The sequence below is a fragment of the Onthophagus taurus genome, chromosome 11 (assembly GCF_036711975.1).
Source record: "Onthophagus taurus isolate NC chromosome 11, IU_Otau_3.0, whole genome shotgun sequence".
In the NCBI taxonomy this organism is placed as follows: Eukaryota; Metazoa; Arthropoda; class Insecta; order Coleoptera; family Scarabaeidae; genus Onthophagus; species Onthophagus taurus.
In genome coordinates, this window is record NC_091976.1 from 15228194 (window position 1) to 15252074 (window position 23881).

Sequence of the window (23881 nt, forward strand, 5' to 3'; positions counted from 1 at the left end):
GTGCATATAGTGCAGGGCCTGCTGTTGTTTTAGAATATGCCGACGTTTTGAAGAAAAAATGGCCTAATGAACCAATACACTTTTTTTTACAACTTCTTTTCCATCTTGCCGCTATTGGATCTTCTATCCAATAAAAATTTGAGAGGCACAGGCACCATTCGTGAAAACCGTATACCAGCTAGTCCTCTGATGGATTCTAAAAAATGAAGAAAGAGCCAAGGGGATGCTACGATTACAAAAAAAGTTGATGGCCAAAATATAATTGTTGTAAAATGGCATGACATTTTATTCATTCTGCAAAAAGATTTTCTCGAAAAGAAAAGAAAGTTATTCAGGTAACTCAGCCACATTTAATCAATTTATACAACACGAATATGGGAGGTGTCGACAGATGTGATCAAAATTTGAGCCTTTATCGTATATATGTTAAAGGGCAAAAATGGTATTTTCCTCTTATAGCGCGTTGTATTGACATGTCAGTCCACAACGCCTGGCAACTACATAGGAGAAGTGGTGGAGCACTAGATCAGCTAAAATTTAGAAGAAGAATTGCCACCACACTGCTATTGCAGAATAAAAAACAAACGACTTCAAGAGAACATACGTCACGTAATGAAGGTATAGATATTCGTTTTGATCACAGGGACCACTACGTCATACCTCAAGATAAGCAGACTAGATGTGTCCATTGTCATCAGAAGACCACCACTAGATGTTTGAAGTGTGAAAAGGGTCTACACGTGAAGTGTTTCCTTTCATATCATACACAAACTAACGCCCACAATTTTGTATTTTTCAAAATAAATTTTTAATTTGCTTTACAAAATTTGTTTATGTATAGCTTAAATACTAACCTGTCAGAACATTTACTCATAAACAACCACCAAATTTGTATGGGCATATCTGGGTTAATGTATGTGTATGTTAATTTTCAAAATTCATTAACTATGAAAATCTTCCAAAAAAATGTGAATTTAACTTTTAGTTGTGCGACGAGATTGACAAATAGGTAATGACAGATTTCCAAGAGTTTCGATTTCGGTCCAACATATTTCCACGGGGAGTAGGTCGCGAGTTGGTGTCCTGTCCAAGGAACGAAGGTGGAGCTAACGAACGAAACGATCCGATCGGAGAGTGTGGCGCGGAACTGCGCGGAGCCCCGTCCGTTGAGAGTGCGGGCAAGCGAGAGGACCTTCATTCATCGTTCTATTAAATCCGTATATGTATGTCGCCCCGTTCGCCTTGTTTTCGTTCGTACAACATACACACGGACACGCACACATACATATACACCAAGTGCCCGAAGAGAGGCATATGCATGCGGCACACCAAGGATGAATGAACGTGGGCACGGGGCCGACGTGGATGGGGGGTACCGCGGGGGCATCTAGCTCTCGAAGGCGAGGCCCCGAACGCACGCGCACTCATAGCGGCCCCCCGATCGCGCTCCCAACCGACACTCTCACACACATACACCTACCATATACACACACATACACCAACACAGACGCAGCACGCTGCTGCTCTGAGAGAACCGCAGAAACGGACGAAGCTCCCGATCCATAGTGTCTCTGTTTCGTCGTCGTGCCCCGTTCGTTTACGTTAGATTTTTTTTTGGCGAGTTCGGAGACGCGCGGATTTCGCCCCTACAATTTATAGTGACATAGAAGAATCCAGTGTGAGGGAACGTAAAGAGTGCCGTTTTGTGTTAAGGGCCCCCGCGAACAGGAAGGCGCGTTCACACCGAAATGGCTGCCGAGACGGCGGTCTCTTTAATAAAATCCCCTGTGCAAGACGCAACCCACATCACACAGTTGCGGAGTTAACTCTCTTTTGACCGGCGGACATCAACAACAACGTGGAAGAAATACAATTTATTAAACAGAATTATAGGAAAACTAAAAATCAGCTGTGGTGTGTGTTTTTAAGAAAAAAAATTGTTTTCAATTTTCAACAACCAACACAACCCAATAACCCATTTCATTTCTTTGTTTTTATATGGTTCTTCTGGAATACTCAATCAACTAAGGTAAGCGAAAAAGAATTTATCAACAATAAAAAAACTTTTCATTATTACAACAAATCGGAGTGTAAATATTTTTTTTAACCCACAAGTTCGTTAACCCAACCACGTCTTTGAACGTACAGAGTCTGCCTCGTCTCTTTCGAGAATCTTAAGACTCGTAGAAGAATCATTCTTGTTGTTGCAAGAAAAGAAAAACGCCGATCTTATGTTAAATGGCCAGTTTCCGGTGGCCCCCTTTATCTCTCCTCGCTCTTGTACCAACGCTATTTTTAGGACCGGTCTTTTCTCCCGTCGTCGTCGTCGTCGTCGACTCCTCTCTCGGTATCAATGAAACCAAATGACGCAACGGTTTGAGCAGGTGCCAAAAGAGTAAAACTTCTTCGAGTAACTTTTAAAATCAAAAATTTCTTTTTTGTAACAGTTTCAAAATCGTATATTTTGAAAATTTGTAAATGATCGTTGATGAATCGTGTTTATTATTCATGATAATCGCGTGTGATGACCTTTAATATTTAAAATTAACGGTCATGTAAGGAGATATTAGATAGAAAAACACTGAGCGAGCGTTTTTACAGATAAATCCGTGTGCAGAATATTCATATATGAAAGAGTTAATAATTAATATCTTTTTTGATTGGGAAACTTTAAATGATATGGTGATATTTTTGAATAATTCAAAAACATATCTTTAAACCTTAATTAGGTTATTTTAATCTTTAAACTACTTCCAAAGATTTCATTTGGAATTTTTTAAGTGTTTTTAATCGATGTATTAAGTTCTTTTTTTGCGTTATGTAAATAGTGAAAGTACAAATAATCGATTTTATAAGGTTCTTTTAAATATTAATGTTGGCAACATTTTAAGCTAATAAAGAAACATCGTTTATAGGCTATTTTGAATGATTTCGTGGTTATAATATAACTTAACATTCAAAGCAAAATTATCGATTCTGATCTATCTTGAAATTTGTTATGTTAGTAATATATTTTTTTATTTTTAACATTATTATTATAGAAAAAGGTAGGCAAAAGCGCCACCTGTTGAATTCTATTATTAGTAACGTTTAAAAAGATCTCAAAAATCATATTTAAAAGACTGAAATCTCGCCTTTTTATATTAACACAACAGAATGTCCATAAGTAGATTGTTTGCATAGATATCATAAAATTGTGTCCTTTTACGAATTTCCATTCTTGCTGCTCTTATAAGTTTTTTCATTAATTTTCGTAATAATGATAAAATGATAAAATGGAACAATCAAAATGATATAACGTTAGTCATTATAATCAGGTTTTAATCATTTGGTGAATTGTTGGATGCTCAAATAACTGCTCCAATATTGAAGTTTGGCCATCATGTTAACTTTATAAGTAACATAGAAGATGTATGTTAGGCTTTATTCACGCTTTCTGAGAGATTGGTCCAGATAGACGTCTAAGAACTTGAATGCGTTGGTACTGGTTATCATCGTGCAGTCGACTTCCAGATTCACGACACCTACTTGCACTTTCAAGCCCATTTATAATAATAATATAATAATAATAATTTATTCTGCCACAGTGCCACAAAAAGTAGGTGGTAACAAGTCAACACACTTAAATACAAACACAATTAAACTAGTATATACTACACAAACTATGCCCGCTCGGGTACCATAACCAGCCTTAACCCTTAGAGAGGTACTTCCGTAAACTATAAAACACATTCTCAAATAAGAATGTGTTAACTGTGTTCTTAAAAATATTTTTTATGGAAGCTGGCAGCCTATTAAATAATTTAACAAAATCATATTGCGGGCTATTCTTAAAAAACGATGTGCGGTGCTGAAGCAATGACAATTCAAGGTGTCTCATTTCGTATTGACTTATATAGTTTGTGTATCTATTGCGGTTGGTGTTGATGTATACTACTGCCTTAAGAATGTAAATGCAAGAATGCCGTGGGTCTTAAAAACCTCTCTACAATAGTTGCCACTTTGCAATCCGAAGATTAATCTAATTATTCGCTTCTGAGCAACAAATACACGACGCCATTCTGTACCCCTGCTCCACAAAAGATTGTTGTGACCCAGACGATAGGTGGGAATAACATAAAGCATAGTAAGCATTCAAGAGTGATTGCCTGTCCAGAGACGAACATGAAAGTTAATTTATTATCATTCATGAAATGTTCCATTACATTCTTGACTCTATCAGCAAACTCCTCCGGATCACGAGCAGCAACAGCGATGGAGGTGTCATCCGCATACATCACTACATGTATATCCTCAAAAAACGCGGCAAATCATTTACGAAGATTAGAAAAATTAAGGGTTCCTGTATTGAGCCCTGTGGGACACCATGATCAACATATGACTCCTCCGACGCCGTCCCCGAAATCACTACTTTCAATCTACGACCCGTGACAAAGGAAGTTCAAGTATATTTCCGCGGATTCCAACACTATATAATTTTCGTTCAATGAAGTGAGGAGGCAAAGAATCAAAAGCGCGGCAAAGATCAAAGAAGAGACCAACCACGTAGTCACACCTCATCAAGATGCCGATAAACATAGGAGAAGTAATCGACCGTCGCAGTCTTAGTTGACAATCTTTTTTTAATTATTATTTCAAATATTTTCGAAAAGACGCTGCAAACTGAGATGGGCCTGTAGTTCTCAACGCTTCTCCTTTTTGAAAACAGGAGTCACTCTCTCCACTTTCGATACATCTGGAAAAGAACCTAGTTCAACAGATTGATTCAAAACAATTGTCTCACATAAACTATCATTCACAAATTTAATACATTCGACGGAAACGTCGTCCCAACCCACACTTCTAACGCTTTTCAAATCTCGTATAGCATCAGAAACCTCCACAAGTGTAACCGGAGTAAAATACAAAGAGGAGCCCAGACAGTCACCTACTCTACACATTTCAGACAACGAAAACCCAACCCAATCCAACCTGCGATCTCACTTGCCACCGTTATATATCTATCATTTAATAAGATCTTATCATCTTTATGAGATATTGGCTGAGGTTGCTTTCTTCCAAATCCGCTACTATGTTTAGCCAAGACGCCGAGTTAAAGACATTTTCAATAATAACTTGTCAGAATAGAAATTGTGTTCTCGTTTTCTATTGCATTTATAATACATTTACTTTTACTGTTACTAAACTGTAACTCTTTATGATTTACTTCTTTTTATCTGCCATGTTTTCGATTAAAACTAGGTTTGCATTCTTCCAGATTTTCGTTTGATCGGTAGACAATTCTTCAGGTTCCTTTCGCTTATTCATACTCAAAGAAGATTTCAAAAAACAGTTTAGACTAAGAAACCATAATGTTAAGGTTGAACTAAAAGCAGCAAAAACAGCTTACACCAGCATAATAACATAAGATACTTTGACATGAGGAAACGCATCAGTATCATCTTAAGAATTGTCCGAGGAATTGAGTTTTAACATTATAAGTCTGCCATCTGTTTACCAATCTATATATTGTATGCCTTGAGCAATTGCAGTAAGTTGAAACTCGTTTAAAGCTTGTCATAAAGCATAAATAGACGCATTTCAAATACCAACCTCAATGTATCAGTTGGCAGTTTTATTAAAAAATGTCATCCCATCATTTTGCTCTACATCGTGTATGTTGCCAATACTAGTCTTTAGTCTTTGTTTAACTGAGCCATGTCAGCTGATCTATAGCAGTTGCGTTCAATTGGCATTTTGCTGATTATTATCCCAAGGTTTTAGAAAGATGTATGGGGATTAATAAAAAGTAAGGTAATTTCTTATTCCTTCACGGAGTCACTTCTGGTCCATCAGTTGATTATTCATTTATACTTCCTAGTTGCCGACGAAGTAAACATTTCTCCTGTTTGTTCAAGAAGAAAATTATTGTGTGTTTATGGATCCGAAGAGAGCTTGGATGTTTATTGAATTGATGAGTGATAGCTAGTAATTCGTAGTTAAAGCGAAATATGCTATGAGATGTGATGAATTATTGATACGTGATGAAAGATGAGGTGCGTCGGTGGTTAGAATTAAAAAGACATCTCTGCTAGGATGGGCTAAAAAGGCTGTTTCCAAAAGAAGTTATTTGGTAATCTTAGGATCAGAACATAAAATCTTTCTGTTTATGCATAGTTACGCTAAAGGACACAAAATACTTGATGGAAGAAACTTATGATAAATATAATCTTAATCTAAACGGTGTTTCCATAATTTAAAAAAAAAAGTTGTTTGACTACTTGAGGAATATCTTCACCATTTTTCTTTATGAAGTTCTTTATTACGCTAAGTGTGTTCTATACCGTGATTTACCCAGCTACTTAATGCGAAGGCTTATAGAATATTCAGCCAATTCGTGAACTCTTCGTGTCAATATTAGACGCATGTAAATTTATATTAATGTGGGATCAATTGTAGCGCCTTGGCCGCAAGCGACCTCGACTTCATAAAATTAAATCATTAACTTAGATATTGACGTCCAAATTGATGTATCAGCGACTTGAAATAACCTTAGGGTAGAGAATGAATGATTTAATCCTATTAATAACAATAGATAAAACGTCATTACAAAGTTACGGAACACACTTAGGTTGCTTGTGGCCGAGGCACTGCAATATGTGTTTCGTAACGTTGTATTGATGCATTGGGATCTATTGAGGCGTCTCATTCGCAAGTAGCCTGAGCTTAATCATTCATTTTTCATCATTAAATAAGCCAAAATCGCTTGCGGTCGGTCCAGTCATTGCTTTTGATACTATGTCAGTCTATAAGGAATCCATACATATTGCGGCGCCTCAGCCAAAATTAGGCTAAACATATTGCAAGTCTAAACAAGTTTAAACAAGCAGCCTCGGTATCATAAAACGAATTCGTATTATTCCTCCGCTAAGGTCGCTTGCGGCCGAGGCATTGCATATGTCGCAGGCAAATGGTTGTTTCAGGTTCATAGCTTTTTCCTGGTCAGATACTATCTGCCTAGGCAAATAGTTTCATTCCATTTATTTCAGTCTAAATTCTACTTTCCTAGGCAAATATATCCTAGGCTGAAATATTTTCAGGCAAATAGCAGAATGTAAAGTATTTAATTGCATATGATAATTAACATGGATTAAGCCTTTAAAATAATTTTGAATATTTTTCCAACAACTCTCCATTTTTATATTATACAATTGCGACTACTCATAACACAATAACAAATTGTCCACAGATAAATTATCAATAACATAACAAATGCATATATCGAGTAAATCTTTTAAAAAATATTTCTGGCTAACGTAAATTAAAGCCCAAGCATTCTGTATGCTACTTATCTTAATAATCTCTACTACTTTATTTTATTGTGAACAGGTACTCTATATTGCATTGTTGTATCGAAAAAATGGTATTTGCCTAAAACAAGCTTAGATAGATACTATTTGTCTTGCCCAATAGTATTTGCCTAGACATTTAATGATAAAACTGTAACGAACTACTGTTTGCCTAGGCAGACAGTATCTGACTAGGAAAAAGCTATCTACCTGCAATAAGAATTTTCCTGCGACACATACATATGTGTTCCGTACTTTACATTGCTGTGGAATCTATTGTGATGCCAGCGACTTCGACTTAACACAATTAAATCATTTATTCTCCATCATTAAGTCCATAATGGATCAACAGATATTGCGGCTCTCCAGCCTCTGAGATAACTTTATACTTAAAATTCTGGAAGATTATCTTCTCTTCTAGATGTTTTAGTGTGATAATTATTAAAAACGTCACTATAATGTGTTAATAACCGTATCATAAGCTGTTATTGTGTTACGTATGACATATTATTTTGTATTGGCGATGTTTACGTTTGTAATAAACTTCATTTTAAGTAAAGAAGGAAAAAAGAGGCAAAGATTAAGAGAAGAAAATCTTGTTCCCACCGTCGTAAAGGGAAGCTTTCTTTAAGCTCTAATTTATTACGATGTGGAACCTAATGATAGCAATCAGCATTAACATGATATTAATCACGTCGCGAATTAATTTTTTCCTACAAATTTAAACGCAAGCGCAAATACTATCAGCCTCGATCGTTTAGCATAATTTAAATCGTGAAGAAGAAAATAAAGCGTGCGATTGGCAAAGATAAATACTAATCGTTATATGTCCCGTTGTCTATCAAATCTGATAATCTTTTTATAGTTATTCTAATTTCTTTACTAAATGAATGTCCTTTATTGCACTCAAGCTAAATTCGTTTGTAATCTTTATCACAGTGTCACACATATTGGTGTTGAGACTCTAATATTCAATGATAGGTTATATAATTTTGTCTTCTATGCTGAAAGATATCTGATTGGATTGCGGTGGCACTGTAATTGCTGCTTAAGAGTTAAATTTTTAAATTGAGCGTTTTGAACATCAATTTCATACAGATTTCTTATTAGATTAATCAAATTAAGGCTAATTTCGCCGTGCTGACACTAATACGTAGTTATCCTAACGACTCGTTAATGTAATTACATTTTTAATTACACATTAAAGTCGTCTTATTTCATAAACGGTTTAGTTGCGTCTATTAGCTAATACATCTTATAATCTTCAACTTGGTAATCCTGGTTAAATAAGTTGTCGACGATTTTAAATGTATTGTGTGAACATAAATACTTTGAGTTGAGACGAGTTGGATACATAAATTTGTTAAAAAAAATTGATAATTGTAATAATAAAGACGACTTGAAAGGATTTGTTGTATGATTATATTAAAAAATTTGAAATAAGATAATTTTGAAATATATTACAAACTCATTTAATTTCAAGTGTTCTTTCAATTAATCGATAATTTAGGATGATTTTTCCGTTATCTAAGAAGTGAAAGTGTAAATAATTGATTGGATTGAAATTGATTTGAAAAATATGTTGTCTATCGTTTTGTAATCGTTACGAAAATGTTATCTTTTATAAATCAATGGGTTCATAAATAGCCGAGGCGATATATTTTCGCTTCGGTATTATATAAATTGTTTATATTACGATCAAAATATTAAAGAAAAATCGCCAATTCGCGATAGTGAGTTATCGTTACACTGATGATTAGTGCTATTTATAAATTTTATAACACACTACAGCGTTTTATATGCTCGGCTTAAAACTTAAAAGAAAAAAATATGTTTGTCAATTTTTAATTTTTCTTTTAACCGATTGTGAGTAGATTATCACACAATTTTTTTTTAATTTCATTTTCAATAATTTTTATCGTAACCAAACACACACACAAAACACATCCTGTTCGAGGTAAATAATGAACGACGCAACTCAAGGTTAACCGTAGAGGAGTTTTCCTCGTTTAACGCCGCGTAGAGAGGATGTACATCCTTTAATCTATACGCGATGTGGAAAAAATCGCGGCGTTTCCCGGAAATCGCGCCGCGAATAATTAACGTCTTTTCCGGATAATTGTTTGAACATAAAAAAAAATTATTTATCCACAACGATTCCGATTTATTTCAAAAATTTATTAACAAACATTCTTTTTTAAGATGATCGATAAAAAGTCGTGTGTATTATTGCCCGAATAACTTATTGTTATTGTGTTATTAGGTATTGTTGTGGTTTTAAGGATTCGCGTCACGTAGACCGATTTAAAAATCCTGTCCGTAATGTTACAATAAAGATAAGTATAAGGATGATGTCCTTTTACAGGACAATAAGACATCGGTTTTAACCATTCAAACGACGTTAACCATTGTCCAATAATCATTGGTGATCATTTTCAATATGAACAACGATGAATAATAATGAAACATTTTTCTTCAAAAGAAAATAAATAAAATTATAGTATGTTAATATATCAGAAATTTCGATTGAATTGAGATTGTTCGTAATTTTGAAACATTACATGATTACAATATAAACTTAATTATAATGTATAAATAAAATATGTCAAGCGGGGTCCAGATGGCACATCAAAAATGTGCCCCAGCTCACACCCAACCCACTAATGAAGATTTTATTACAAAGCAAAACCCAAGATAGCGAGACAAGGGTAGACTTAAAGGCTCTGTCAGATAACCTCTTTAGGTCATCAGGCAAATCGTTGTAAAGTACACAAACCTGGTAAGTGAATGATCTTCTAAACAGTGGAGGAGAACTTAGGAGGAGAAATTCTACTCCTGAACCTCGTATTCAGATTGTGTGCATCATGACGATATGTTATTTTGTTTGTCACGTAGGAAGGCTTCCCACTGGTCAAAATCTTATAATAGAGACAGAGCGTTAGCAATTTATGCCTATTGAACATATTTAATCAATCAATGTTACGAAGTTTATGCGAAATACGAACATACTTTCGAATACCGTATACAAACCTCAAATGCGTAGTGTATCAACACTATCAATTGAGGCATGGTAAAGCGGAGGCAAAATGCCAAAACTTGCATTTTGGCAAAATGCAAAATGCAAGTTTTTTACACCTTCACTTATCAGGATAGTAACATTATTAATACTAAGTACGGAGCCAAATACTGGGATCATCAACCGTGGGGTGAATAAAAACCTCCTTTACTAGTACCTTAGCTTTCGAATTTTTATTTTAATTCTTCATCAGAGGAACGCTATTTTATTTGAAATAAAAGAAGCAAATTATACAATAAAAAAAACTTAACCTAACTTACAGATAGAGGTTGCAAGTCGCAAAAATACAAAAACCCATAAGTCAAACAGGGGGCCAGACTTTAAACGGCCCAAAAAACCGACGCAAAACCAAAAATCCAGCACGATGGCACAGGAACAATCAAATTCGAGAACAAAGCCACAACAACAAGAACTATCTAGCTCCATACCAATGAGCGTGTGAGGTGCCACCAACGACCAGTCCTCCCTGATTCTCTCAGTCAGAATGCTCAAAGGAATATTGGTGAAAAGCGGCACCACATCTAAGGATGCCAAAACGAACCCTGGGGGCAAAACCAGGGTTCGAGTGGCTTGTCCCCCACCTCTCGACGATTCGTCTTTCGGTGAGGTTTGGTTTTGATCTTGGTTGGTATTCAAGTTTCCCGCCTTGTGGTTGGGAAATTGTCTTTTTTCCGTTTTTGTTGGGTTGGTATGGCTCTCGGTTTTTAATAGTCACGAATGTCACCTGTTGTTTTTGTTGTTGTGGTTTTGTTCTCGAATTTGATTGTTCCTGTGCCATCGTGCTGGATTTTTGGTTTTGCGGCGGTTTTTTGGGCCGTTTACCGTCTGGCCCCCTGTTTGACTTATGGGTTTTTGTATTTTTGCGACTTGCAACCTCTATTTGTAAGTTAGGTAAAGTTTTTTTTATTGTATAATTTGTTTGATTTGTTTCTTTTATTTTAAATAAAATAGCGTTCCTCTGATGAAGAATTAAAATAAAAATTCGAAAGCTAAGGTACTAGTAAAGGAGATTTTTATGCACCCCACGGTTGATGATCCCAGTATTTGGCTCCGTACTTAAATTATATACAACCAGTAACTTACTTTACCATTATTAATACTAATTGTAAACTGTGGGGTAAGCGACACGATCACCAAAGAACTACCGAATAAAACTGCTTAAGTTTTAGAAGGATTCAAGTGGAGATTATACTTTAGTGTTAATTGATATAATTGATTTAAGTCACTATTTAGGTTCTGGAGAGTTGTTTTCCAGACGTTCGGTGAAAAAGACACGTAAAGTTGCGTATCATTAGCGCACATATGTTCCGTGCAGTACTTTAAGCCCTTCAATAACTTCGAAGTGTATATAGAAAACAACAGGATCAGAGAATCGACCCACGTGGTACTCCTGCAAAAACAGGACGACGTTCAGAATGATTTTGCTTCACCTTTACCATCTGAAATCTGTCACAAAGGTACTGCCTAAAAAGACTCAAAGCCACCGCAATAAAACCCCATCCTGGACAGAATATTAAGCTAAGCATCGTGACTAACCATATCAAACGCTTTACTGAAATCTTGTAGCACGAGTACTGTAATTTTTCCTCTATCCGTAGCAGTGACTATGTCATCACTGTCATCAGTCACCTTTATTAAAGCTGTGCAGCAGCTATGTCCTTCCCTAAAACCCGACTGACAATATGGTAAGAAATCAATTCCCTCCAAAAACACAAACAATTGGAAAACACCCTCTTCTAGGCAAACATTAATTATATGAGTAATAAACTGTAAAATATGACAGCCGCAAAGGTTTAATGTGTCTATTCTAATATCATCAAAATGTGTTTGTTTCATCTGGATTATCCAAGCCCGGCGAAGCCCTTCCTAGATCATTCCACAACTGCCTTGAGATATTATGACCAATATCAACATCAAATTACTAGAATAAGCTTTTTCTCGGACTTTATCATATTAGTAGTTAAATTTCTTAGTTGTTTGTAATTTTGCCAATCTATATCACGTTTATAAAGCCGAAATTTAGTTTTTGTATTATTCCGAAGCTTCATTAACAACTTTACATTTGCAGTGATTCAAGGAAGGTAGGACTTAGTAAATTTTCTGATAATTAAAGGAGCATGTACATTTAGCAAGTTTAAAATGGAATGTGTAAAGAAACAAACCTTATCATCAATGTTAGACATGCGAAAAATAAAATGCAAGGGAAGGTCATACAGATCAAGCAAAAAAGAATCTATGTATATCAATAGATGCTAACGCACGGTATGTTTTTAAAACAGGCTCTCTCAAAGGAGATTTACACGTTACATCACAGTATATGTTGTAATCACTAAAACTACAGGCAACAACATTGTTTATCACATGAAACTCTCGTAACTCTAATAGGTTTATTAATAAGCTGCATCGCATCTGATTCAAGGAAACTCATATGCCACATGTAAACTCTTAAACGACATGACACACTTAAGTGGATTCTATTGTCGCTAATGAATTACTCTTCGGTTCTTTGTACTCCATATCTTGTAAATTTGATTGTTACCAAAACCATTTAATTGGAGATGGGCTCAAAATTGTGGAGAAAATCGGGATTTTGATCTTGTTTTTGAAGCAACGAAATGGCATAATCCTTTTGTTGCGTGTAATCTGCCAATTATGTTGCGGAAACACTCATCACATTGTAACACTAGCATAACAGTGTCCTGTGATGACAAGCATGAGATGTAGTACAAGAAGGGCGATCTTGAATTACGTTTCACATATATCCAGAAATTCACGATTAATCACCACATTTTTAGGTTTAATGTACATCTTCGTCTTTTTCTGCATACATGAAAGTTTATTTTCTATGAGGAATGAGCCTAATTTAGGCTTTTCGCACTTATAATGTCTAGAAAATCGTATAAGTTATAAAGCTACTGTTACAATCGGTTACCTAAAATATTTCTGATGCATCAATCGCTTTTCATGTTTAACTCGATTGATTTACCTCGTTTCCAGCGCCTTGGATACATGGCGTATATGTAACTATTGTATACAAATGTATAATAAAGTGGTAAAGGCCATGTGGTACCAGCAAATTCAGAATGTAAGATCAAGGAAATCCCTCAAAAATCTTTGAGCATAAACACATATTTAACAACATTATACGTGAAATTAGCCAATGCAAGGTTTATCTACATCATAATGCTTGGGTCTACAGCTCGTTGTGAATCTTAGCATGCCTTAACAGTTTCTTCTAATCTTGTCCATCCGGATGTTGTCTCCAACCCTTGACCTTCAGTCTTCTTCAGTCCTCCTCCACATCGTCCACAAATCGTCTCTTCGACCTCCCAACCACAGGTTAATTAATAACCGTCTCTATTTTGTCATTTCCAACTTCTAAATGTTCTGGTATATTTCCAGCACCAGTTTTTAGCAGCATATACTTAGTCTGTGTAAATTTTATCTTTAAGCCCATCTTCTCCCTGTTGTAGACTCCCTGTTTCAAATGTTCTTGATAGAACTCCTTGTGTTTGGACTTTACAGGAAACTTTCTTGAGAGTTCATTAAAAAGCTGTTCATCAGAATAACTTAAATTTTTATATAACATAACCTTACTCATTTTTCTACAACCTCAAAAAAAATTGCTTTCTTAAATCCTAACCGTTTTGGAGAAAACAATTCTTTTCTTTACCTCACTTAAAACTTTTCTTTATAACTTCAACAAGTTTCAATTCATAATTTCAATATGTTTTGGATAAAACTGTCTTTAACTTTAACCATATTTATAAAAAATGTTAATTTCAAATCGGTGGTTTTAAAGAATTTTTATGAAAATACTCTTCATCGGGAAAACTTAAATTCTTGTATAACCTAACTGTAGATATCTCTTTATAACTTCAACAAGTTTCATTTCTTAAATCCTTTCTGTTTTGGAGAAAACATTTTTTATAATAGGTATTCCTAAACGAAGGTAATGAACATTTCCTTTAGATGAGAGATTGTGATCGAAGCTTCATCGAAGCTTTTGTATGTTATACAATCATTTGTTGGACCAGTGTGAAAAGTGTTGAGTTATTATAGCAATAGTTTAGTAACTGACCATTTTGATTTTATAAAAAGAAATGTAAAAAGCTTGCTTTAAAAGAATTAAATCATACTATTAATTGCTGCATTCTTAGGGAGCCTTAAATCATGCATTAAATCACTCGGTCTCGTCTCAGTTAAAATTTATGCTGGTGTTTTACAAATTATAAACGAGTATAATCCTAACCTATGATGAACTTTGCTTACATTTTAATGCTGAGATGTTGAGTAATCAATTTGTGTCCTATGTAAATCTGGCAATGAAACAAATGGACTTGCTGACTACACGGGGCACCCTGGATGAGCTTTATCTTCTTCTTACTTGTGATATGGATTGGTGTCTTCTTTCCTTCGGAACTTTTATATCCACGCTACATCTTCAAGGTGAAGAGCCGCTAGTCGATAGAATAATATAACAGGAGTCGGCATAACGGATTCTTACTGCAGTTTAAGAATTTGCTGAAGCGAGTAAGAACTGTACTCTGGTCAGGTGTATTTCACCTTCTGCGGAACTTCCTTGCTGCGAGACCCGGTTAAGTGCACTTTTAGTCATCATAAATCGAGCGAGCACATACTGGGGATATCCAACTGTCTAATTATCGTGGTTGTCCCAGTGAGTATTGACGAAATATGATTTTGGTTCTGATCTTTAAGTGCGCCTCATTCCTCGGTATATTGTTCGCAATAAAGAGAGTACTAAAAGCTTTATGTGTGCATTATTCATATAATATATCCACGCACTAATCAAGGACGATGTTTCTTATATAAGTCCCCGAAAAGTGTCAAACATCGTAGTGTCCAGCAATACACAGCTATGCTACGTTTAACCCAGTCAACTTGAGAGTAGTTTAATGGCCATGGATTAATAGGATGCTTGTCATTTACACATCGCAGCTTGGATTTAATCCATCTCCTTTTTTCTGAAGACCAGATCAAATTGGATATGACAAGAGCGAATCGTTATCGCATGTCCACTAATGATGTCGTTGGCCGATTTTACGTCAAATGGAAGAACGAGACTTGGTCTTTAGATGTTATGTGGTGATCCATTTTTCTTTTCAAGTCAGAACTCCTTATAGCAGATCTTTTTGTTTTCCTTCTGTCCAGTATTCCTCACAATGATGACTAACCATATTAAGTGCCACGTTTTTAACTCAGCCGTGAAATCGAATTTCAAAGCACAAAAGTAGTAAGTCACAAAAAGGAATAACTGGGTTGATTATCCTAAGATGCAATTTTCGGAAATTATGGAAAAGAATGCTAGCTTCTTAAGTAACTAGTAGTAAAAGCTATAACTTAAGTTCTTAAATAATCCTCTCATAAAGTGAGAATTGCTTTATATACCACATTAAATTTAATTGAAGCTATGTATGTAAACCATAACTGTAAATTCAAATTTGATATCAGTAAGAACGAATGTCAAAAAATTGTTAATTGTCACAACATTTATCACAATGAGTTAACGACAATGTTATACTAAAACTCAAGTGAGATAGCGTATCGAATCATTACTTGATACAGGTCAGCGACATTTATTGACATTAGCATTAATTACTGTTGGTGTTGGTTTAATAAGGAATATATCACACAATAAGATTCACTTTCAACTGACTATACAGGTCGTATTTGCCAGTAATTGACAACCCAACATTACGACCTTTAATTACAGCCTATGAGATAGAAGTAAATTGTTTTCGGAAGACATCGCAATTTAAATCATAATTTAATTAACATCATAACGATCTACTTTTTATATATTATAAATTCAGTCTGTATTACTTATTAGTAAATCGTTACGTATTTATAATAAAGTACGTATTTATTTCCTTGAGCACGTAGTTTCATGTTTACTTTGGATGTTAGAAAGTCGGAGGAGCTGATAATACACAATCCAACACCAACACAGATAAAACGCGCTCCTCTCTCACCTCATCCACCAGCATCACTACTCTGAATTGCGCCGACTTTGTTCGATAAATAACTAAATAAGCATACGATTCTTTTACGCAATTTTCCTCGATTTTTTTTTTCGAGGACTTTTATCAGTTTTTGGGTTCGTTCGCTTTTTCTGGTCGATAACCGAACAAACTACGTAGAAAAGTCTAATGTTGACTGTGTATTTAAAACTGGATCAACAAAGCCTACCGAATGATATCATTATCATATAAATGGCACCTTTGTGTATATTTTCTTTTGATTATTCCAAGAGAAAAATAATACTGTTTTGTTTTGTAAATTAATTAACGAAATGAAGTAATAAAAAAATATTGTTATATCATTTGTATTATTATATTAAATAAATTTTATGTTTTAATAAAAAAAACTTAAATTTTGTTTACTTTAATATTGACTGATTTTCAAACTAACAACAAAACCGATTGAATCATCATTATCAAATTATGAATGACATCTTTGTGTGCTTTTTATTGCTAAGATAAATGTGTATTTAAGATTGTATAAGGGCTACGTTTTCTTTAAATTTGTTTTACATTTGAGTTTCAGAAAAATTATCAATAAATAATTTAAACATCAAGTCGAACAACTTGCTTCCTTGCAATCTTAAATCAAAAAATAAAAGATTATTTTGATTCATGTTGTCAAATAAATTCTTTTAATTGTTTTTACATGAGTATTGAAGGAAAGAAAGGCTTATATCTTACAGCTGATGTTTCTAGTTTGTACCGTTTTGTTATTCATTTCGCAACACTTATCATCAAACTGTTAGATCAGTACCACGAGTATACCTGACTTGTACTTCCTGCATGCTCAAATCCTGTTAAATCACTAGATTTTTCTAAACAGCTTAAGATCAAAGGCGTTAACCTCGATCTGATCTCACACATCAGATGGTCCAAATGAATCTACAATTTAGATTTACGGATACAGCGAGTGTATTTGAAAGAAAAACTGTTTATTCAGGCGTTATAGGCTTGGTTCAACAACATTATTCGACAACAATTCATTCTAGTTCAATTCCATATTTCAAGTTTCATCTTTGAATGTTATAATCAAATCCATTTGATTCCAAAGACAGAACAACATAAAAAATTTAAAAAGTTCTCAAGTCAGTCATTAGAGTACATGATGCATTCGAGCATAAAGACATTTTCAGAAATTTTGCTGGACGTTAAGTTTACATTATTTATTTTGTTGAAGTGTAATTTTGTTCATAATTTTCCCCTAAATTTTTATCTGGCCGATATAATTTTGGTCATATGTTCCGATTTGGTTGGAGAGATAAGTAATCTTTATGGAGTCTATATGTTACATTAAACAAACCATCGCTATGTTGATTGTTCTCGTTTATTAATGTAATAAAAGAAATAATAATACATGAAAAAAATTACCAAAAAAAGTACATTCAAAGTTTTAAATAAAGGCTTAATTAGACAAAACGTTTTTTTTTCATTTCTTCTGAAGTGAAATCTTTGCATTGCCACATTGCATGAAGATGCAATTCCAAATTGCTTTATCTTTATGCAGTATATCTGCTTATTGGTGTAACCACCAAGCTGATAATTTCGTCATTAACAAAGAGATTGAAAAATTTGAGTGTTTTCCATTTCATCTTCCATTTCATATAAATGGTAAATGAAAATGTGTTTCATTCATTTTCTGGGTTGCAGCAATAACGTATCTTTATCGGAAAATTTTTCAGTTTTAGTTATATCTAGGCAAGATTCTGTAACTTCAGAGATTCTATTCGGTACAGTTTATATAGAAGAAAAAGGAGCACAATGTTTCTGTCAAATAATACGCTTTATAACTTACCTAATCTTTAAGATCTTCATAATTTGATCTTTAATGAGGCTACCTGCAAGCATTCGATTTCTTTTCCATTAGATTTTTCCTATGCCTTTCTTAAAGAAGCTTTCGCAAATAAATGACTATTTCCATAGTTAATGTCAGTATGTAAGAAATCTTTCTTTCTTGTAATGGCTATCACAATTGATCTGGTAAATGTTCTGGAAATTGATGATTGCTGTTAAGACGAAAAGTTTAATTAATAAGCTCAATAGATACTGAACCTAACCTCTCCATATTATAATTCATTGCTATGAATACCGGAATCATGCTGATTTTACTGGGATCATCTGGATTTAGATACTGTAACCACCCACTATGAGTACTGTATCCCACTGTGTATCCAGCTGTGTACTGGAACTAATCTTTAAATTGTGGTGGTACTCACTACGTAAACTGCATCTAATGTCTGGATACCGGAACCAGTCACCATGGATACTAGATCCAATTATACTCATAGCCCATGGTGGAATCACCCATAGCCCATTGGGTAATCATACTTAGAATGCTGGAATCATGCACTAACAATCGTAATCAAGAATTGTACAAAAATTTCAATTAAATCAAAAAAAAAACGAATATTGTTGCAAAACAAAAATTCAAGTAGGTGCAAAATATGTTGAACCTTAAGTCAATAGAGGTTGTAATTCGCTTAGTAGGAGTTGACATAAATGGCAAGTATGCCATTTTCAGCAAGCCTTGTACAAAGGAAATCAGATAATGTAGTTGTAACAATAATCAGATTCATTATGCTTGTTTCTGTAACGAAGTTTTATAATTTTAAAAGATCTATTATATTAGAGGTATAATATATGTTAAAATGAAATAATAATAAGTAGGCCTCTTGACCTCTAAAGTTTTTTTTTTTATTCATTAAGTTTATATACTTGGTACTAGTTTCGACATATTATGATGTCATCATCAGCCAAATCTACAAAAGAACATAATAACTATAATGATCTTAAAAAATATAAAAAACAATAAAATTGCTTAAATATATCTCAACTTACAGTCAAATAGTTAAAAAATCATGTTGAACAAACAAATTTCTACGTTAAAATAAAACGTTATTTAAAAGAAACACGAAAATAACTATTCTAAGCAAGAAAATATAATACCGTACACAATTGAACTGCAAAGACGACTATCAAATCAACATCGAACCAAATTTAAAACAGGTTACAAAAAGGAATAAAAATATCAGAGTAAAATAATTTTAAAATGAAATTATTTTTTCAAAAAGGCGTATAGTGGTTTATAATAGTTTTCGAGTTGATCATTTAAAGTAAGACAGTTATCATTATGTTTAAGTTTATCGATTTCGAACATTTCAAGGAAATTCATTTTCAAACCTTTTTTACACTTATGTAGGAGTTGTACATTGTCATAATCAATGTTATGGCCTGTTTCTAATTTATGTTTGAAAATGTTCGAAGTGCATCTAGTTTTATGTTCGCTTAGTCTTTTTTGCAATTTTCGACCGGTCTGACCAACATACATAGCAGAACAATCGCAACACTTAACAGAATAGACACCACTACAATCCAAAGCGCTTTCTTTTTGTTTGTAGTTAGAAATGGAATCACCCAGTTGTCCTTTACATTTAAAGCTGACAAATACACCATAGGTTTGTAGTATGGTTTTAATTTTGCAGTTTATTTTGTTGTATGTTATTGTCTTATAATTGTCAAAGTTATTTTTATTCGTAGAGTATAAAGGGTCTCGTTTTATGAGGTTTTTATATAGTAATTGGTCGATGGTATAACTTGGATAACCATTTTCTCTTGTTAATTTGTTAATAAAAGTTAGTCCTTTTAGTCTGGATGTATAGTCTAGAGGATACTTCAATAGTCTGACAATAAAAGCCTGGAAAGCAGCTAATTTGTAGTTGTTGGGATGGAACGAATCATAAGGGACGACAGTATTTAAGATGAGGGCTTCCTAAAAATGTCAAACTTAAAATTATTGTCAATTTTTTTGTATTTTTAAGTCTACGAAATTTAAGCAGTTGTCCTTTTCTATCTCCAAGGTGAATTTAAGATTCTTGTGGATGTGGTTCATGTAAGATAGCATACTATCAAGATCGAATTTATTTCCATTCCACACACATATAATGTCGTCGACGTATCTATACCATTTTATGATATTCTTAAAGAATGGATTTTTTGAGTTAGCAATGAAGTTCTTTTTAATATTATCTAAATACAAATCAGCTAATAATCCAGAAATGGAAAGACCCATAGGAAGTCCATGTTCAAGTTTGTAGATTTTATTATCAAAGCGACAATAGTTTTGTTGAATTATGTGATTAAGTATTTCGATTAAGTCATTTTTATTAAGTGATTTTTTAACTATTTGACTGTAAGTTGAGATAAGTATATTTAAGCAATTTTATTGTTTTTTATGTTTTTTAAGATCATTATAGTTATTATGTCCTTTTGTAGATTTGTATATAAAGTATATAAACTTAATTAATAAAAAAAACTTTAGAGGTCAAGAGAAGTTTTATAAGCTTCGGAACTAAAGGTATGCAACCTAAATCCACTGTCTTTTCAATAATGATCGTCGTCTCCAATCGATTAATTTTCTCCAATTTATTTATAACTTTCTAGCCTTTACATCAGTATGTGCATCTGATAACGCATTTGATCCAATGTAATGAGATATATGTTGCACACTCATTTACTTTACTTTTAGCAACAGCAGATTTTGATGGCAACAAACCACCGAATGTAGAAAACCACGATACCAGAGCTATGGTTTCCTTAACTTTGAATGATGAGTATTTTGACGTTTTGACAGTATGTGTTTGATAATAATATAAATTGGTTATTAACGAAATATTATTAGAAATTTTCTAACGGTTTCTAAATCATAGATTAGTCTCGCGTTAGATACCTGACTTTTTTTTTCGAAGACAAAGTATTCCTGACTTGTATTATTTTGTGGTTCAAATTTAATATCTATCAAGTTCATGACCGAAGTAATATGATTTAAATAAACTAAATTTTTTTCTTGTGCAAAAATATTTTTTTAGTTCTTCGTCACAGCTACGAGTACGCGTGGTATATGGATGAAGCAAATTCCATTCTTTCAATTTAGATCCCAATAGACTGCTTTTTGACAATTTTAAGTCACGAACCAGATCGTTAAGATCACGTTGAGTTAGTAAATGAGGTTTCTTACAATCAGGTACATGAATTGCAATTGCACTAAATGAAGGTAAATCATTTGCAACGTTATTTAGCATTGCAGGTGTAGGTAAATCAGCACTATGAGGGAGTGGTCGTGTTGCAAAACGTACATTTGCATATTTCATAATATGTTTTGACGCCATATTTATCCCATTTATATTAGTCAGGCAAAATATATACAGTGTGTCCCCGGATTGTGTCCCCGGATTGTGTCCCCGTAAGGTATAATTGACGATAAATTTTTGAATTCAAATTCCATCTTTTGCAATTAAAGTCTGGATGTCATAAAACGAAATATAACCAAGTTTTACGTCAAATGTCCTCACAGTACCAAAGTTAACGCAAGAAGTTTGTTAACCGTTGCAGGTAAAGTGGTCTTTCTAAGCAATGTACAACAAAAGTTGATTAAGATAAAATGTGTGTTATGTTAAATTATAGCGATATGCCGAATTTTATTAATTTAGGATTAAAAAGCAAAATGCAGATTTTTAAATCATAAGATTAAGAAAACATTTTCGATATAAACTAAATTAACATAAGATAATAATAGATAAGAATAAAGCTTATTCAATGGTACCACCACCAACACTAACACATAATTCAGCCCTTTTCCGATATTGTTTATAACTTTTTCTAATACGGTCCAACGGAATTTTTCTAATAACAGTTTCAATTTTTTGTTTTAAACGGTCTAAATTGTTCTTAAAACTTTCAGTGAATTTTCAATAAAAATCCATAATAGATGAATCCGGACTTCTTGGCGGCCATGGTTGCGGACCATATCTACCAATCCATTTTTTTTCAAATAACGTATTTAAACAATTTCTAATTAAAATGGTCGAATGTGGGCCGCAACCATCTAGTTGAAAATATAATTTATTGCGTTTTTCTAAATCCACGCCGTGAAGATAATTAAATAAACAATTTTCTAGTATTTCCAAATATCGGTGTTGATTCCAGTTGCCGTTTATGAAGTAAGGTCCAACAACACCGTCCAACGAAATAGCACACCACTTTCTGGGAATACTGGCGTTTACAAGCTATGCGATAATGTGGATTAGTCTTCGACCAGAATCGACAATTTTGTGATGTAACCACTCCATTAATGGTGAACGATGCTTCGTTCGAAAATATTATGTTTTTTAAAAAAGTTCTGTCTTTCAAAATTTTGTACCGAAGCCAATAACAATAATCTAAACGTTTTGCTTCATCACCTAATTCGATAGTGTGGTTAAATTTTGGTTTATCCGGCAATATTTTATTTTCTGGATAAATTCTTTGTAAATGGGATTTACTTATACCGACTTGAACTGCCCTTTTTCTTAATGACACCTTACCGCAATCCATTGCGTTCGTTACTACAACAATCGACCCCGGATCATGTTCATCTAAAAGCTTTTTTCCTTCCTTTTATTTTCCACATTGCCCGTGTCCGAAAATTTTTTAACAACTCCCTTAATTGTTTTTTTATCTACAAAAAATCCAAATTTTTCCTCAAATTGCTTTAAAACTGCATTGTAACTAATGTTCCCCAATCCATAGCACTGCACTATAAATATTTTATGTTATAATGTAAACATGATCAATTAATATTTGACAATAGGTTAAAGTTAAGCTATCAAAAGATAATTGTTAGTTCACTCAGATCATTTGTTTTTATTGTAAAACGGAATATTAGAAAAAAATTTCAAGAAAAAGCTATAATAATATCGACATATCGCTATAATTTAACATAACAAACATTTTATCTTAATCAATTTTTGTTGTACATTGCTCAGAAAGACCAGTTTACCTACAACAGTTAACAAACTTCTTGCGTTAACTTTGGTACTTTGAGGACATTTGACGTAAAACTTGGTTATATTTCGTTTTATGACATCCAGACTTTAATTGCAAAAGATGGAATTTGAATTCAAAAATTTATCGTCAATTATACCTTACGGGGACACAATCCGGGGACACACTGTATATCAGGTGTCCAATTCTTATCTTGATGCGCCACGGAGAAGCCAAAATAACCACGATTTTGAAAGATACTTTACCACGTACGCAGCAAAAATTATAACTCTTCCTTCGCATGTTGAAAAACTAACACTTATTAGCTTATGTAGGCTAAACCCATAATTTAACACTGTTTTAAATGAAAACTTGATTATTAGCGGAAAATATGGTAAAATCATAACAAATCGCAACAAATCTGTGGGTGGCAGATACAAAATAATTTATGTTTTGTAGTAATGTAATAATTAGCTTTTAGAATCCGTTGGAAAAAACTTTGTGAATCAGTGTATTAGGAGGTTGTAAATAAATGAATTTAATTATTGTTAGCTAGTGCTATTTATTTTTCGTACAATATTTTCTACATTGATTTTTTTAATTCTGAGAGATTTTTAAGTGGTTTTGGAGTGTGTTAA

The 23881-nt window shown here is 33.6% G+C and overlaps 1 protein-coding gene across 1 annotated transcript in view; it reads left to right on the top strand.

Annotated features, from left to right (window-relative positions):
• The first annotated feature begins 1481 nt into the window (after nt 1–1481).
• Nucleotides 1482–23881, top strand: part of LOC111416197 (sprouty signaling antagonist) — a 94877-nt gene continuing 72477 nt past the window's right edge. Inside the window, exon 1 of the mRNA XM_023048164.2 lies at nt 1482–2029. The gene's annotated coding sequence lies outside the window, so the exon portion shown is untranslated. The remainder of the gene's footprint in view (nt 2030–23881) is intronic.